The sequence below is a fragment of the Hyla sarda genome, chromosome 9 (assembly GCF_029499605.1).
Source record: "Hyla sarda isolate aHylSar1 chromosome 9, aHylSar1.hap1, whole genome shotgun sequence".
NCBI classification, from domain to species: domain Eukaryota; kingdom Metazoa; phylum Chordata; class Amphibia; order Anura; family Hylidae; genus Hyla; species Hyla sarda.
Genome location: NC_079197.1, coordinates 77,781,007 through 77,800,809, shown reverse-complemented (window position 1 = coordinate 77,800,809; position 19,803 = coordinate 77,781,007).

Genomic DNA, 19,803 nt, shown 5'->3' with positions numbered 1-19,803 from the left:
GCCAGCAATGGGGCAGCGGCACCGATAGCCAGGGGGAGATAAGGGGCAGCGGCACCCATTGCCGGCGCCGCTGCCCCGTTGCATCCCCCATCCCTAGTTGTATAATTACCTGTTGCCGGGGTCGGGTCCGCTCTGCTTCAGGCCTCCGGTGTGCGTCCCCTGCATCATTGCTATGCGTTGCGAGACACAATGACGAGTGACGTCACTCGTCATTGAGCCGCGCCATGCAGTGCATAGCAACGATGCAGGGGATGCACACCGGAGGCCTGAAGCAGCACTGACCCGACCCCAGCAACAGGTAATTATACAACCGGGGATGGGGGAGGCAACGGGGCAATGGGTGCCGCTGCCCCTTCTTTCCCCCTGTCTGTCGACGCCGCTGCCCCATTGCCGACGCTGTTTCCATCCCCCTGGCTATCGGCGCCGGAAATGGGGCAGCGGCACTGATAGCCAGGGGGAGAGAAGGGGCAGCAGCGCCGATAGCAGGGGTAACCATCATACACTCATACTGTTTTCACTTTGCCAAGTTATCAGACAACCTGGCCCCAAAATTATGATTTATAAAAGGATAGCAGCATAAGGGAAAAATACACATTTTGAAGCCAAAAACCCATTTGAGTTTTTAAGTTCAAAATACAGGCCTACCTCGTCCCCATCAGCCTGCCTGTCCATCTCCAAAAATACCCTTTTTTAATAATTATGCACTCTTCATTTGCTTGGGAAAAACAAACAGTTAAGTTGCCATATGCTGCTATCCTTTCATCGATTTGTGCTTCTACACCTATGTTCCCAAACCATCATACACTCATACTGTTTTCACTTTGCCAAGTTATCGGGCAACCTGGCCCCAAAATTATGGATTATAAAAGGATAGCAGCATTAGTGAAAAATAAACATTTTGAACCCAAAAACCCATTTGAGTTTTTAAGTTCAAAATACAGGCCTACCTCCTCCCCTACAGCCTGCCTGTCCATCTCCAAAAATACCCTTTTTAATAATTATACGCTCCTCCTTTGCATTGAAAAAAAGCAAACAGTAAAGTTCCCAGATGCGGCCATCCTTTCATCCATTTGTCCTTCTGCATCTATTTTCCCAAACCATGCACTCATACTGTTATTATGTCGCCAAGTTATTAGACTACCCGGCCCAAAAATTATGGATTATAAAAGGGTAGCAGCATGAGGGAAAATTACCGTATTTATCGGGGTGTACAACGCACCGGCCTATAACACACACCCTCATTTTACCAAGGATATTTGGGTAAAAAAAGTTTTCTATCCAAATATCATTCATAAAATGACGGTGCGTGTGTGTGCATGTGTATACCCCGATACACTGCTTCTCACCCCACAGAGCCCCCAGGAAAGGCAGGGGGAGAGAGGCCGTCGCTGCCTGCTTCTCTCCCCCTGCCTTTTCTGGGGTCTAGAGCCCTGCTACCGCCGCTTCTCTCCCCCTACTATCGGTGCCGCTGCCCCTTCTCTCCCCCTGGCTATCGGTGCCGCTGTCCCATTGCCAGCGCCGATAGCCAGGGGGAGAGAAGCGGCGCCGGCAATGGGGCAGCGGCACCGATAGCCAGGGGGAGATAGGGGGCAGCAGCACCCATTGCCCTAGTTTTATAATTACCTGTTGCCAGGGTCGGGTCCGCGCTGCTTCAGGCCTCCGGTGTGCGTCCCCTGCATCATTGCTATGCGTTGCGAGACGCAATGACGAGTGACGTCACTCGTCATTGCGCCGCGCCATGCAGCGCATAGCAACGACGCAGGGGATGCACACCGGAGGCCTGAAGCATCGCTGACCCGACCCCAGCAACAGGTAATTATACAACCGGGGATGGGGGAGGCAACGGGGCAATGGGTGCCGCTGCCCCTTCTTTCCCCCTGTCTGTCGACGCCGCTGCCCCATTGCCGGCGCCGTTTCTCTCCCCCTGGCTATCGGCGCCGGTAATGGGGCAGCGGCACTGATAGCCAGGGGGAGAGAAGGGGCAGCAGCGCCGATAGCAGGGGTAACCATCATACACTCATACTGTTTTCACTTTGCCAAGTTATCGGACAACCTGGCCCCAAAATTATGGATTATAAAAGGATAGCAGCATAAGGGAAAAATACACATTTTGAATCCAAAAACCCATTTGAGTTTTAAGTTGAACATACAGGCCTACCTCCTCCCCATCAGCCTGCCTGTCCATCTCCAAAAATACCCTTTTTTTTTAAATAATTATGCACTCTTCATTTGCTTGGGAAAAACAAACAGTTAAGTTGCCATATGCTGCTATCCTTTCATCGATTTGTGCTTCTACACCTATGTTCCCAAACCATCATACACTCATACTGTTTTCACTTTGCCAAGTTATCGGACAACCTGGCTCCAAAATTATGGATTATAAAAGGATAGCAGCATAAGGGAAAAATACACATTTTGAACCCAAAAACCCATTTGACTTTTTAAGTTCAAAATACAGGCCTACCTCCTCCCCTACAGCCTGCCTGTCCATCTCCAAAAATACCCTTTTTAATAATTATACGCTCCTCCTTTGCATTGAAAAAAAGCAAACAGTAAAGTTGTCAGATGCGGCCATCCTTTCATCCATTTGCCCTTCTGCATCTATTTTCCCAAACCATGCACTCATACTGTTATTATGTCGCCAAGTAATTAGACTACCTGGCCCAAAAATTATGGATTATAATAGGATAGCAGCATTAGTGAAAAATAAACATTTTGAACCCAAAAACCAATTTGAGTTTTTAAGTTCAAAATACAGGCCTACTTCCTCCCCTACAGCCTGCCTGTCCATCTCCAAAAATACCCTTTTTAATAATTATACGCTCCTCCTTTGCATTGAAAAAAAGCAAACAGTAAAGTTCCCAGATGCGGCCATCCTTTCATCCATTTGTCCTGCATCTATTTTCCCAAACCATGCACTCATACTAATATTATGTCGCCAAGTAATTAGACTACCTGGCCCAAACATTATGAATTATAAAAGGATAGCAGCATTAGTGAAAAAAACACATTTTGAACCCAAAAACCCATTTGAGTTTTTAAGTTCAAAATACAGGCCTACCTCCTCCCCTACAGCCTGCCTGTCCATCTCCAAAAATACGATTTTTAATAATTATACGCTTCTCCTTTGCATTGAAAAAAAGCAAACAGTAAAGTTGCCAGATGCGGCCATCCTTTCATCCATTTGTCCTTCTGCATCTATTTTCCCAAACCATGCACTCATACTGTTATTATGTTGCCAAGTAATTAGACTACCTGGCCCAAAAATTATGGTTTATAAAAGGATAGCAGCATTAGTGAAAAATACACATTTTGAACCCAAAAACCCATTTGAGTTTTTAAGTTCAAAATACAGGCCTACCTCCTCCCCTACAGCCTGCCTGTCCATCTCCAAAAATACCCTTTTAATAATTATACGCTCTTCCTTTGCATTGAAAAAAAGCAAACAGTAAAGTTGCCAGATGCGGCCATCCTTTCATCCATTTGTCCTTCTGCATCTATTTTCCGAAATCATGCACTCATACTGTTATTATGTCGCCAAGTAATTAGACTACCTTGCCCAAAAATTATGGATTATAAAAGGATAGCAGCATTAGTGAAAAATACACCTTTTGAACCCAAAAACCCATTTGAGTTTTTAAGTTCAAAATACAGGCCTACCTCCTCCCCTACAGCCTGCCTGTCCATCTCCAAAAATACCCTTTTTAATAATTATACGCTCCTCCTTTGCATTGAAAAAAAGCAAACAGTAAAGTTGCCAGATGCGGCCATCCTTTCATCCATTTGTCCTTCTGCATCTATTTTCCCAAACCATGCACTCATACTGTTATTATGTCGCCAAGTAATTAGACTACCTGGCCCAAACATTATGAATTATAAAAGGATAGCAGCATTAGTGAAAAGAACATATTTTGAACCCAAAAACCCATTTGAGTTTTTAAGTTCAAAATACAGGCCTACCTCCTCCCCTACAGCCTGCCTGTCCATCTCCAAAAATACGATTTTTAATAATTATACGCTTCTCCTTTGCATTGAAAAAAAGCAAAAAGTAAAGTTGCCAGATGCGGCCATCCTTTCATCCATTTGTCCTTCTGCATCTATTTTCCCAAACCATGCACTCATACTGTTATTATGTCGCCAAGTAATTAGACTACCTTGCCCAAAAATTATGGTTTATAAAAGGATAGCAGCATAAGGGAAAAATACATATTTTGAACCCAAAAACCCATTTGAGTTTTTAAGTTCAAAATACAGGCCTACCTCCTCTCCATCAGCCTGCCTGTCCATCTCCAAAAATACCCTTTTTTAATAATTATGCACTCTTCATTTGCTTTGGAAAAACAAACAGTTAAGTTGCCATATGCTGCTATCCTTTCATCGATTTGTGCTTCTACACCTATGTTCCCAAACCATCATACACTCATACTGTTTTCACTTTGCCAAGTTATCGGACAACCTGGCCCCAAAATTATGGATTATAAAAGGATAGCAGCATAAGGGAAAAATACACATTTTGAACCCAAAAACCCATTTGAGTTTTTAAGTTCAAAATACAGGCCTACCTCCTCCCCTACAGCCTGCCTGTCCATCTCCAAAAATACCCTTTTTAATAATTATAAGCTTCTCCTTTGCATTGAAAAAAAGCAAACAGTAAAGTTGCCAGATGCGGCCATCCTTTCATCCATATGTCCTTCTGCATCTATTTTCCCAAACAATGCACTCATACTGTTATTATGTCGCCAAGTAATTAGATTACCATGCCCAAAAATTATGGATTATAAAAGGATAGCAGCATTAGTGAAAAATACACATTTTGAACCCAAAAACCCATTTGAGTTTTTAAGTTCAAAATACAGGCCTACCTCCTCCCCTACAGCCTGCCTGTCCATCTCCAAAAATACCCTTTTTAATAATTATACGCTCCTCCTTTGCATTGAAAAAAAGCAAACAGTAAAGTTGCCAGATGCGGCCATCCTTTCATCCATTTGTCCTTCTGCATCTATTTTCCCAAACCATGCACTCATACTGTTATTATGTCGCCAAGTAATTAGACTACCTGGCCCAAAAATTATGGATTATAAAAGGGTAGCAGCATAAGGGAACATTACTGTATTTATCGGGGTGTACAACGCACCGGCCAATAACACGCACCCTCCTTTTACCAAGGATATTTGGGTAAAAAAAGTTTTTACCCAAATATCCTTCATAAAATGAGGGTGCGTGTGTGTGCATGTGTGTACCCCGATACACTGCTTCTCAACCCACAGAGCCCCGAGGAAAGGCAGGGGGAGAGAGGCCATCGCTGCCTGCTTCTCTCCCCCTGCCTTTCCTGGGGTCTAGAGCCCTGCTACCGCCGCTTCTCTCCCCCTGCTATCGGCGCCGCTGCCCCTTCTCTCCCCCTGGCTATCGGTGCCGCTGTCCCATTGCCAGCGCCGATAGCCAGGGGGAGAGAAGCGGCGCCGGTAATGGGGCAACGGCACCGATAGCCAGGGGGGCTTAAGGGGCAGCGGCACCCATTGCCGTCGCCGCTGCCCGGTTGCCTCCCCCATCCCTAGTTGTATAATTACCTGTTGTCGGGGTCGGGTCCGCGCTGCTTCAGGCCTCCAGTGTGCGTCCCCTACATCATTGCTATGCGTTGCGAGACGCAATGACGAGTGACGGCCATCCTTTCATCCATTTGTCCTTCTGCATCTATTTTCCCAAACCATGCACTCATACTGTTATTATGTCGCTAAGTAATTAGACTACCTTGCCCAAAAATTATGGTTTATAAAAGGATAGCAGCATTAGTGAAAAATACACATTTTGAACCCAAAAACCCATTTGAGTTTTTAAGTTCAAAATACAGGCCTACCTCCTCCCCTACAGCCTGCCTGTCCATCTCCAAAAATACCCTTTTTAATAATTATATGCTCCTCCTTTGCATTGAAAAAAAGCAAACAGTAAAGTTGCCAGATGCGGCCATCCTTTCATCCATTTGTCCTTCTGCATCTATTTTCCCAAACCATGCACTCATACTGTTATTATGTCGCCAAGTAATTAGACTACCTGGCCCAAACATTATGAATTATAAAAGGATAGCAGCATTGGTCAAAAATACACATTTTGAACCCAAAAACCCATTAGAGTTTTTAAGTTCAAAATACAGGCCTACCTCCTCCCCTACAGCCTGCCTGTCCATCTCCAAAAATACAAATTTTAATAATTATACGCTCCTCCTTTGCATTGAAAAAAAGCAAACAGTAAAGGTGCCAGATGCGGCCATCCTTTCATCCATTTGTCCTTCTGCATCTATTTTCCCAAACCATGCACTCATACTGTTATTATGTTGCCAAGTAATTAGACTACCTGGCCCAAAAATTATGGCTTATAAAAGGATAGCAGCATAAGGGAAAAATACATATTTTGAACCCAAAAACCCATTTGAGTTTTTAAGTTCAAAATACAGGCCTACCTCCTCCCCATCAGCCTGCCTGTCCATCTCCAAAAATACCCTTTTTTAATAATTATGCACTCTTCATTTGCTTTGGAAAAACAAACAGTTAAGTTGCCATATGCTGCTATCCTTTCATCGATTTGTGCTTCTACACCTATGTTCCCAAACCATCATACACTCATACTGTTTTCACTTTGCCAAGTTATCGGACAACCTGGCCCCAAAATTATGGATTATAAAAGGATAGCAGCATAAGGGAAAAATACACATTTTGAACCCAAAAACCCATTTGAGTTTTTAAGTTCAAAATACAGGCCTACCTCCTCCCCTACAGCCTGCCTGTCCATCTCCAAAAATACCCTTTTTAATAATTATACGCTCCTCCTTTGCATTGAATAAAAGCAAACAGTAAAGTTGCCAGATGCGGCCATCCTTTCATCCATTTGTCCTTCTGCATCTATTTTCCCAAACCATGCACTCATACTGTTATTATGTCGCCAAGTAATTAGACTACCTGGCCCAAACATTATGAATTATAAAAGGATAGCAGCATTAGTGAAAAAAACACATTTTGAACCCAAAAACCCATTTGAGTTTTTAAGTTCAAAATACAGGCCTACCTCCTCCCCTACAGCCTGCCTGTCCATCTCCAAAAATACGATTTTTAATAATTATACGCTTCTCCTTTGCATTGAAAAAAAGCAAACAGTAAAGTTGCCAGATGCGGCCATCCTTTCATCCATTTGTCCTTCTGCATCTATTTTCCCAAACCATGCACTCATACTGTTATTATGTCGCCAAGTAATTAGACTACCTGGCCCAAAAATTATGGTTTATAAAAGAATAGCAGCATTAGTGAAAAATACACATTTTGAACCCAAAAACCCATTTGAGTTTTTAAGTTCAAAATACAGGCCTACCTCCTCCCCTACAGCCTGCCTGTCCATCTCCAAAAATACCTTTTTAATAATTATACGCTCCTCCTTTGCATTGAAAAAAAGCAAACAGTAAAGTTACCAGATCCTTTCATCCATTTGTCCTTCTGCATCTATTTTCCCAAACCATGCACTCATACTGTTATTATGTCGCCAAGTAATTAGACTACCTTGCCCAAAAATTATGGATTATAAAAGGATAGCAGCATTAGTGAAAAATACACATTTTGAACCCAAAAACCCATTTGAGTTTTTAAGTTCAAAAACAGGCCTACCTCCTCCCCTACAGCCTGCCTGTCCATCTCCAAAAATACCCTTTTTAATAATTATACGCTCCTCCTTTGCATTGAAAAAAAGCAAACAGTAAAGTTGCCAGATGCGGCCATCCTTTCATCCATTTGTCCTTCTGCATCTATTTTCCCAAACCATGCACTCATACTGTTATTATGTCGCCAAGTAATTAGACTACCTGGCCCAAACATTATGAATTATAAAAGGATAGCAGCATTAGTGAAAAATACACATTTTGAACCCAAAAACCCATTTGAGTTTTTAAGTTCAAAATACAGGCCTACCTCCTCCCCTACAGCCTGCCTGTCCATCTCCAAAAATACCCTTTTTAATAATTATACGCTCCTCCTTTGCATTGAAAAAAAGCAAACAGTAAAGTTGCCAGATGCGGCCATCCTTTCATCCATTTGTCCTTCTGCATCTATTTTCCCAAACCATGCACTCATACTGTTATTATGTCGCCAAGTAATTAGACTACCTGGCCCAAAAAATATGGATTATAAAAGGGTAGCAGCATAAGGGAACATTACCGTATTTATCGGGGTGTACAACGCACCGGCCTATAACACGCACCCTCATTTTACCAAGGATATTTGGGTAAAAAAAGTTTTTACCCAAATATCCTTCATAAAATGAGGGTGCGTGTGTGTGCATGTGTGTACACCGATACACTGCTTCTCAACCCACAGAGCCCCCAGGAAAGGCAGGGGGAGAGAGGCCGTCGCTGCCTGCTTCTCTCCCCCTGCCTTTCCTGGGGTCTAGAGCCCTGCTACCGCCGCTTCTCTCCCCCTGCTATCGGCGCCGCTGCCCCTTCTCTCCCCCTGGCTATCGGTGCCGCTGTCCCATTGCCAGCGCCGATAGCCAGGGGGAGAGAAGTGGCGCCGGTAATGGGGCAACGGCACCGATAGCCAGGGGGGCATAAGGGGCAGCGGCACCCATTGCCGGCGCCGCTGCCCCGTTGCCTCCCCCATCCCTAGTTGTATAATTACCTGTTGCCGGGGTTGGGTCCAAGCTGCTTCAGGCCTCTGTTGTGCGTCCCCTGCATCATTGCTATGCGTTGCGAGACGCAATGACGAGTGACGTCTCTCGTCATTGCGCCGCGCCATGCAAAGCATAGCAACGACGCAGGGAATGCACACCGGATGCCTGAAACAGCGCTGACCCGACCCCAGCAACAGGTAATTATACAACCGGGGATGGGGGAGGCAACGGGGCAGCGGCACCGGCAATGGGTGCCGCTGCCCCTTCTTTCCCCCTGTCTGTCGACATCGCTGCCCCATTGCCGGCGCCGTTTCTCTCCCCCTGGCTATCGGCGCCGGCAATGGGGCAGCGGCACTGATAGCCAGGGGGAGAGAAGGGGCAGCAGCGCCGATAGCAGGGGTAACCATCATACACTCATACTGTTTTCACTTTGCCAAGTTATCGGACAACCTGGCCCCAAAATTATGGATTATAAAAGGATAGCAGCATAAGGGAAAAATACACATTTTGAACCCAAAAACCCATTTGAGTTTTTAAGTTCAAAATACAGGCCTACCTCCTCCCCTACAGCCTGCCTGTCCATCTCCAAAAATACCCTTTTTAATAATTATACGCTCTTCCTTTGCATTGAAAAAAAGCAAACAGTAAAGTTGCCAGATGAGGCCATCCTTTCATTCATTTGTCCTTCTGCATCTATTTTCCCAAACCATGCACTCATACTGTTATTATGTCGCCAAGTAATTAGACTACCTGGCCCAAAAATTATGGTTTATAAAAGGATAGCAGCATTAGTGAAAAATACACATTTTGAACCCAAAAACCCATTTGAGTTTTTAAGTTCAAAATATAGGCCTACCTCCTCCCCTACAGCCTGCCTGTCCATCTCCAAAAATACCCTTTTAATAATTATACGCTCCTCCTTTGCATTGAAAAAAAGCAAACAGTAAAGTTGCCAGATGCGGCCATCCTTTCATCCATTTGTCCTTTTACATCTATTTTCCCAAACCATGCACTCATACTGTTATTATGTCGCCAAGTAATTAGACTACCTTGCCCAAAAATTATGGATTATAAAAGGATAGCAGCATTAGTGAAAAATACACATTTTGAACCCAAAAACCCATTTGAGTTTTTAAGTTCAAAATACAGGCCTACCTCCTCCCCTACAGCCTGCCTGTCCATCTCCAAAAATACCCTTTTTAATAATTATACGCTCCTCCTTTGCATTCAAAAAAAACAAACCGTAAAGTTGCCAGATGCGGCCATCCTTTCATCCATTTGTCCTTCTGCATCTATTTTCCCAAACCATGCACTCATATTGTTATTATGTCGCCAAGTAATTAGACTACCTGGCCCAAACATTATGAATTATAAAAGGATAGCAGCATTAGTGAAAAATACACATTTTGAACCCAAAAACCCATTTGAGTTTTTAAGTTCAAAATACAGGCCTACCTCCTCCCCTACAGCCTGCCTGTCCATCTCCAAAAATACCCTTTTTAATAATTATACGCTCCTCCTTTGCATTGAAAAAAAGCAAACAGTAAAGTTGCCAGATGCGGCCATCCTTTCATCCATTTGTCCTTCTGCATCTATTTTCCCAAACCATGCACTCATACTGTTATTATGTTGCCAAGTAATTAGACTACCTGGCCCAAAAATTATGGCTTATAAAAGGATAGCAGCATAAGGGAAAAATACATATTTTGAACCCAAAAACCCATTTGAGTTTTTAAGTTCAAAATACAGGCCTACCTCCTCCCCATCAGCCTGCCTGTCCATCTCCAAAAATACCCTTTTTTAATAATTATGCACTCTTCATTTGCTTTGGAAAAACAAACAGTTAAGTTGCCATATGCTGCTATCCTTTCATCGATTTGTGCTTCTACACCTATGTTCCCAAACCATCATACACTCATACTGTTTTCACTTTGCCAAGTTATCGGACAACCTGGCCCCAAAATTATGGATTATAAAAGAATAGCAGCATAAGGGAAAAATACACATTTTGAACCCAAAAACCCATTTGAGTTTTTAAGTTCAAAATACAGGCCTACCTCCTCCCCTACAGCCTGCCTGTCCATCTCCAAAAATACCCTTTTTAATAATTATAAGCTCCTCCTTTGCATTGAAAAAAAGCAAACAGTAAAGTTGCCAGATGCGGCCATCCTTTCATCCATTTGTCCTTCTGCATCTATTTTCCCAAACCATGCACTCATACTGTTATTATGTCGCCAAGTAATTAGACTACCTTGACCAAAAATTATGGATTATAAAAGGATAGCAGCATTAGTGAAAAATACACATTTTGAACCCAAAAACCCATTTGAGTTTTTAAGTTCAAAATACAGGCCTACCTCCTCCCCTACAGCCTGCCTGTCCATCTCCAAAAATACCCTTTTTAATAATTATACGCTCCTCCTTTGCATTGAAAAAAAGCAAACAGTAAAGTTGCCAGATGCGGCCATCCTTTCATCCATTTGTCCTTCTGCATCTATTTTCCCAAACCATGCACTCATACTGTTATTATGTCGCCAAGTAATTAGACTACCTGGCCCAAACATTATGAATTATAAAAGGATAGCAGCATTAGTGAAAAATACACATTTTGAACCCAAAATCCCATTTGAGTTTTTAAGTTCAAAATACAGGCCTACCTTCTCCCCTACAGCCTGCCTGTCCATCTCCAAAAATACCCTTTTTAATAATTATACGCTCCTCCTTTGCATTGAAAAAAAAGCAAACAGTAAAGTTGCCAGATGCGGCCATTCTTTCATCCATTTGTCCTTCTGCATCTATTTTCCCAAACCATGCACTCATACTGTTATTATGTCGCCAAGTAATTAGACTACCTGTTCCAAACATTATGAATTATAAAAGGATAGCAGCATTAGTGAAAAAAACACATTTTGAACCCAAAAACCCATTTGAGTTTTTAAGTTCAAAATACAGGCCTACCTCCTCCGCTACAGCCTGCCTGTCCATCTCCAAAAATACGATTTTTAATAATTATACGCTTCTCCTTTGCATTGAAATAAAGCAAACAATAAAGTTGCCGGATGCGGCCATCCTTTCATCCATTTGTCCTTCTGCATCTATTTTCCCAAACCATGCACTCATACTGTTATTATGTCGCCAAGTAATTAGACTACCTGGCCCAAAAATTATGGTTTATAAAAGGATAGTAGCATTAGTGAAAAATACAAATTTTGAACCCAAAAACCCATTTGAGTTTTTAAGTTCAAAATACAGGCCTTCCTCCTCCCCTACAGCCTGCCTGTCCATCTCCAAAAATACCCTTTTAATAATTATACGCTCCTCCTTTGCATTGAAAAAAAGCAAACAGTAAAGTTGCCAGATGCGGCCATCCTTTCATCCATTTGTCCTTCTGCATCTATTTTCCCAAACCATGCACTCATACTGTTATTATGTCGCCAAGTAATTAGACTACCTTGACCAAAAATTATGGATTATAAAAGGATAGCAGCATTAGTGAAAAATACATATTTTGAACCCAAAAACCCATTTGAGTTTTTAAGTTCAAAATACAGGCCTACCTCCTCCCCTACAGCCTGCCTGTCCATCTCCAAAAATACGATTTTTAATAATTATACGCTTCTCCTTTGCATTGAAAAAAAGCAAACAGTAAAGTTGCCAGATGCGGCCATCCTTTCATCCATTTGTCCTTCTGCATCTATTTTCCCAAACCATGCACTCATACTGTTATTATGTCGCCAAGTAATTAGACTACCTGGCCCAAAAATTATGGTTTATAAAAGGATAGCAGCATTAGTGAAAAATACACATTTTGAACCCAAAAACCCATTTGAGTTTTTAAGTTCAAAATACAGGCCTACCTCCTCCCCTACAGCCTGCCTGTCCATCTCCAAAAATACCCTTTTAATAATTATACGCTCCTCCTTTGCATTCAAAAAAAGCAAACAGTAAAGTTGCCAGATGCGGCCATCCTTTCATCCATTTGACCTTCTGCATCTATTTTCCCAAACCATGCACTCATACTGTTATTATGTCGCCAAGTAATTAGACTACCTGGCCCAAACATTATGAATTATAAAAGGATAGCAGCATTAGTGAAAAATACACATTTTGAACCCAAAAACCCATTTGAGTTTTTAAGTTCAAAATACAGGCCTACCTCCTCCCCTACAGCCTGCCTGTCCATCTCCAAAAATACCCTTTTTAATAATTATACGCTCCTCCTTTGCATTGAAAAAAAGCAAACAGTAAAGTTGCCAGATGCGGCCATCCTTTCATCCATTTGTCCTTCTGCATCTATTTTCCCAAACCATGCACTCATACTGTTATTATGTCGCCAAGTAATTAGACTACCTGGCCCCAAAAATATGGATTATAAAAGGGTAGCAGCATAAGGGAACATTACCGTATTTATCGGGGTGTACAACGCAGCGGCCTATAACACGCACCCTCATTTTACCAAGGATATTTGGGTAAAAAAAGTTTTTACCCAAATATCCTTCATAAAATGAGGGTGCGTGTGTGTGCATGTGTGTACCCCGATACACTGCTTTTCAACCCACAGAGCCCCCAGGAAAGGCAGGGGGAGAGAGGCCGTCGCTGCCTGCTTCTCTCCCCCTGCCTTTCCTGGGGTCTAGAGCCCTGCTACCGCCGCTTCTCTCCCCCTGCTATCGGCGCCGCTGCCCCTTCTCTCCCCCTGGCTATCGGTGCCGCTGTCCCATTGCCAGCGCCGATAGCCAGGGGGAGAGAAGTGGCGCCGGTAATGGGGCAACGGCACCGATAGCCAGGGGGGCATAAGGGACAGCGGCACCCATTGCCGGCGCCGCTGCCCCGTTGCCTCCCCCATCCCTAGTTGTATAATTACCTGTTGCCGGGGTTGGGTCCAAGCTACTTCAGGCCTCTGTTGTGCGTCCCCTGCATCATTGCTATGCGTTGCGAGACGCAATGACGAGTGACGTCTCTCGTCATTGCGCCGCGCCATGCAAAGCATAGCAACGACGCAGGGAATGCACACCGGAGGCCTGAAGCAGCGCTGACCCGACCCCAGCAACAAGTAATTATACAACCGGGGATGGGGGAGGCAACGGGGCAGCGGCACCGGCAATGGGTGCCGCTGACCCTTCTTTCCCCCTGTCTGTCGACATCGCTGCCCCATTGCCGGCGCCGTTTCTCTCCCCCTGGCTATCGGCGCCGGCAATGGGGCAGCGGCACTGATAGCCAGGGGGAGAGAAGGGGCAGCAGCGCCGATAGCAGGGGTAACCATCATACACTCATACTGTTTTCACTTTGCCAAGTTATCGGACAACTTGGCCCCAAAATTATGGATTATAAAAGAATAGCAGCATAAGGGAAAAATACACATTTTGAACCCAAAAACCCATTTGAGTTTTTAAGTTCAAAATACAGGCCTACCTCCTCCCCTACAGCCTGCCTGTCCATCTCCAAAAATACCCTTTTTAATAATTATACGCTCCTCCTTTGCATTGAAAAAAAGCAAACAGTAAAGTTGCCAGATGCGGCCATCCTTTCATCCATTTGTCCTTCTGCATCTATTTTCCCAAACCATGCACTCATACTGTTATTATGTCGCCAAGTAATTAGACTACCTGGCCCAAAAATTATGGATTATAAAAGGGTAGCAGCATAAGGGAACATTACTGTATTTATCGGGGTGTACAACGCACCGGCCAATAACACGCACCCTCCTTTTACCAAGGATATTTGGGTAAAAAAAGTTTTTACCCAAATATCCTTCATAAAATGAGGGTGCGTGTGTGTGCATGTGTGTACCCCGATACACTGCTTCTCAACCCACAGAGCCCCGAGGAAAGGCAGGGGGAGAGAGGCCATCGCTGCCTGCTTCTCTCCCCCTGCCTTTCCTGGGGTCTAGAGCCCTGCTACCGCCGCTTCTCTCCCCCTGCTATCGGCGCCGCTGCCCCTTCTCTCCCCCTGGCTATCGGTGCCGCTGTCCCATTGCCAGCGCCGATAGCCAGGGGGAGAGAAGCGGCGCCGGTAATGGGGCAACGGCACCGATAGCCAGGGGGGCTTAAGGGGCAGCGGCACCCATTGCCGTCGCCGCTGCCCGGTTGCCTCCCCCATCCCTAGTTGTATAATTACCTGTTGTCGGGGTCGGGTCCGCGCTGCTTCAGGCCTCCAGTGTGCGTCCCCTACATCATTGCTATGCGTTGCGAGACGCAATGACGAGTGACGGCCATCCTTTCATCCATTTGTCCTTCTGCATCTATTTTCCCAAACCATGCACTCATACTGTTATTATGTCGCTAAGTAATTAGACTACCTTGCCCAAAAATTATGGATTATAAAAGGATAGCAGCATTAGTGAAAAATACACATTTTGAACCCAAAAACCCATTTGAGTTTTTAAGTTCAAAATACAGGCCTACCTCCTCCCCTACAGCCTACCTGTCCATCTCCAAAAATACCCTTTTTAATAATTATATGCTCCTCCTTTGCATTGAAAAAAAAGCAAACAGTAAAGTTGCCAGATGCGGCCATCCTTTCATCCATTTGTCCTTCTGCATCTATTTTCCCAAACCATGCACTCATACTGTTATTATGTCGCCAAGTAATTAGACTACCTGGCCCAAACATTATGAATTATAAAAGGATAGCAGCATTGGTCAAAAATACACATTTTGAACCCAAAAACCCATTAGAGTTTTTAAGTTCAAAATACAGGCCTACCTCCTCCCCTACAGCCTGCCTGTCCATCTCCAAAAATACAATTTTTAATAATTATACGCTCCTCCTTTGCATTGAAAAAAAGCAAACAGTAAAGGTGCCAGATGCGGCCATCCTTTCATCCATTTGTCCTTCTGCATCTATTTTCCCAAACCATGCACTCATACTGTTATTATGTTGCCAAGTAATTAGACTACCTGGCCCAAAAATTATGGCTTATAAAAGGATAGCAGCATAAGGGAAAAATACATATTTTGAACCCAAAAACCCATTTGAGTTTTTAAGTTCAAAATACAGGCCTACCTCCTCCCCATCAGCCTGCCTGTCCATCTCCAAAAATACCCTTTTTTAATAATTATGCACTCTTCATTTGCTTTGGAAAAACAAACAGTTAAGTTGCCATATGCTGCTATCCTTTCATCGATTTGTGCTTCTACACCTATGTTCCCAAACCATCATACACTCATACTGTTTTCACTTTGCCAAGTTGACGGACAACCTGGCCCCAAAATTATGGATTATAAAAGGATAGCAGCATAAGGGAAAAATACACATTTTGAACCCAAAAACCCATTTGAGTTTTTAAGTTCAAAATACAGGCCTACCTCCTCCCCTACAGCCTGCCTGTCCATCTCCAAAAATACCCTTTTTAATAATTATACGCTCCTCCTTTGCATTGAAAAAAAGCAAACAGTAAAGTTGCCAGATGCGGCCATCCTTTCATCCATTTGTCCTTCTGCATCTATTTTCCCAAACCATGCACTCATACTGTTATTATGTCGCCAAGTAATTAGACTACCTGGCCCAAACATTATGAATTATAAAAGGATAGCAGCATTAGTGAAAAAAACACATTTTGAACCCAAAAACCCATTTGAGTTTTTAAGTTCAAAATACAGGCCTACCTCCTCCCCTACAGCCTGCCTGTCCATCTCCAAAAATACGATTTTTAATAATTATACGCTTCTCCTTTGCATTGAAAAAAAGCAAACAGTAAAGTTGCCAGATGCGGCCATCCTTTCATCCATTTGTCCTTCTGCATCTATTTTCCCAAACCATGCACTCATACTGTTATTATGTCGCCAAGTAATTAGACTACCTGGCCCAAAAATTATGGTTTATAAAAGGATAGCAGCATTAGTGAAAAATACACATTTTGAACCCAAAAACCCATTTGAGTTTTTAAGTTCAAAATACAGGCCTACCTCCTCCCCTACAGCCTGCCTGTCCATCTCCAAAAATACCTTTTTAATAATTATACGCTCCTCCTTTGCATTGAAAAAAAGCAAACAGTAAAGTTACCAGATCCTTTCATCCATTTGTCCTTCTGCATCTATTTTCCCAAACCATGCACTCATACTGTTATTATGTCGCCAAGTAATTAGACTACCTTGCCCAAAAATTATGGATTATAAAAGGATAGCAGCATTAGTGAAAAATACACATTTTGAACCCAAAAACCCATTTGAGTTTTTAAGTTCAAAAACAGGCCTACCTCCTCCCCTACAGCCTGCCTGTCCATCTCCAAAAATACCCTTTTTAATAATTATACGCTCCTCCTTTGCATTCAAAAAAAGCAAACAGTAAAGTTGCCAGATGCGGCCATCCTTTCATCCATTTGTCCTTCTGCATCTATTTTCCCAAACCATGCACTCATACTGTTATTATGTCGCCAAGTAATTAGACTACCTGGCCCAAACATTATGAATTATAAAAGGATAGCAGCAATGGTCAAAAATACACATTTTGAACCCAAAAACCCATTAGAGTTTTTAAGTTCAAAATACAGGCCTACCTCCTCCCCTACAGCCTGCCTGTCCATCTCCAAAAATACCTTTTTAATAATTATACGCTCCTCCTTTGCATTGAAAAAAAGCAAACAGTAAAGTTACCAGATCCTTTCATCCATTTGTCCTTCTGCATCTATTTTCCCAAACCATGCACTCATACTGTTATTATGTCGCCAAGTAATTAGACTACCTTGCCCAAAAATTATGGATTATAAAAGGATAGCAGCATTAGTGAAAAATACACATTTTGAACCCAAAAACCCATTTGAGTTTTTAAGTTCAAAAACAGGCCTACCTCCTCCCCTACAGCCTGCCTGTCCATCTCCAAAAATACCCTTTTTAATAATTATACGCTCCTCCTTTGCATTGAAAAAAAGCAAACAGTAAAGTTGCCAGATGCGGCCATCCTTTCATCCATTTGTCCTTCTGCATCTATTTTCCCAAACCATGCACTCATACTGTTATTATGTCGCCAAGTAATTAGACTACCTGGCCCAAAAATTATGGATTATAAAAGGGTAGCAGCATAAGGGAACATTACTGTATTTATCGGGGTGTACAACGCACCGGCCTATAACACGCACCCTCCTTTTACCAAGGATATTTGGGTAAAAAAAGTTTTTACCCAAATATCCTTCATAAAATGAGGGTGCGTGTGTGTGCATGTGTGTACCCCGATACACTGCTTCTCAACCCACAGAGCCCCGAGGAAAGGCAGGGGGAGAGAGGCCATCGCTGCCTGCTTCTCTCCCCCTGCCTTTCCTGGGGTCTAGAGCCCTGCTACCGCCGCTTCTCTCCCACTGCTATCGGCGCCGCTGCCCCTTCTCTCCCCCTGGCTATCGGTGCCGCTGTCCCATTGCCAGTGCCGATAGCCAGGGGGAGAGAAGCGGCGCCGATAATGGGGCAACGGCACCAATAGCCAGGGGGGCTTAAGGGGCAGCGGCACCCATTGCCGTCGCCGCTGCCCCGTTGCCTCCCCCATCCCTAGTTGTATAATTACCTGTTGCCGGGGTCGGGTCCGCGCTGCTTCAGGCCTCCGGTGTGCGTCCCCTACATCATAGCTATGCGTTGCGAGACGCAATGACGAGTGATGTCACTCGTCATTGCGCCGCGCCATGCAGCGCATAGCAACGACGCAGGGGATGCACCCCGGAGGCCTGAAGCAGCGCTGACCCGACCCCAGCAACAGGTAATTATACCACAGGGGATGGGGGAGGCAACAGGGAAGCGGCCCCGGCAATGGGTGCCGCTGCCCCTTCTTTCTTTCTACCTCCTCCCCTACAGCCTGCCTGTCCATCTCCAAAAATACCCTTTTTAATAATTATACGCTCCTCCTTTGCATTGAAAAAAAGCAAACAGTAAAGGTGCCAGATGCGGCCATCCTTTCATCCATTTGTCCTTCTGCATCTATTTTCCCAAACCATGCACTCATACTGTTATTATGTCGCCAAGTAATTAGACTACCTGGCCCAAAAATTATGGATTATAAAAGGATAGCAGCATAAGGGAAAAATACATATTTTGAACCCAAAAACCCATTTGAGTTTTTAAGTTCAAAATACAGGCCTACCTCCTCCCCATCAGCCTGCCTGTCCATCTCCAAAAATACCCTTTTTTAACAATCATGCACTCTTCATTTGCTTTGGAAAAACAAACAGTTAAGTTGCCATATGCTGCTATCCTTTCATCGATTTGTGCTTCTACACCTATGGTCTCAAACCATCATACACTCATACTGTTTTAACTTTGCCAAGTTATCGGACAACCTGGCCCCAAAATTATGGATTATAAAAGGATAGCAGCATAAGGGAAAAATACACATTTTGAACCCAAAAACCCATTTGAGTTTTTAAGTTCAAAATACAGGCCTACCTCCTCCCCTACAGCCTGCCTGTCCATCTCCAAAAATACCCTTTTTAATGATTATACGCTCCTCCTTTGCATTGAAAAAAAGCAAACAGTAAAGTTGCCACATGCGGCCATCCTTTCATCCATTTGTCCTTCTGCATCTATTTTCCCAAACCATGCACTCATACTGTTATTATGTCGCCAAGTAATTAGACTACCTGGCCCAAACATTATGAATTATAAAAGGATAGCAGCATTAGTGAAAAAAACACATTTTGAACCCAAAAACCCATTTGAGTTTTTAAGTTCAAAATACAGGCCTACCTCCTCCCCTACAGCCTGCCTGTCCATCTCCAAAAATACCCTTTTTAATAATTATATGCTCCTCCTTTGCATTGAAAAAAAGCAAACAGTAAAGTTGCCAGATGCGGCCATCCTTTCATCCATTTGTCCTTCTGCATCTATTTTTCCAAATCATGCACTCATACTGTTATTATGTCGCCAAGTAATTAGACTACCTGGCCCAAACATTATGAATTATAAAAGGATAGCAGCATTGGTCAAAAATACACATTTTGAACCCAAAAACCCATTAGAGTTTTTAAGTTCAAAATACAGGCCTACCTCCTCCCCTACAGCCTGCCTGTCCATCTCCAAAAATACAATTTTTAATAATTATACGCTCCTCCTTTGCATTGAAAAAAAGCAAACAGTAAAGGTGCCAGATGCGGCCATCCTTTCATCCATTTGTCCTTCTGCATCTATTTTCCCAAACCATGCACTCATACTGTTATTATGTTGCCAAGTAATTAGACTACCTGGC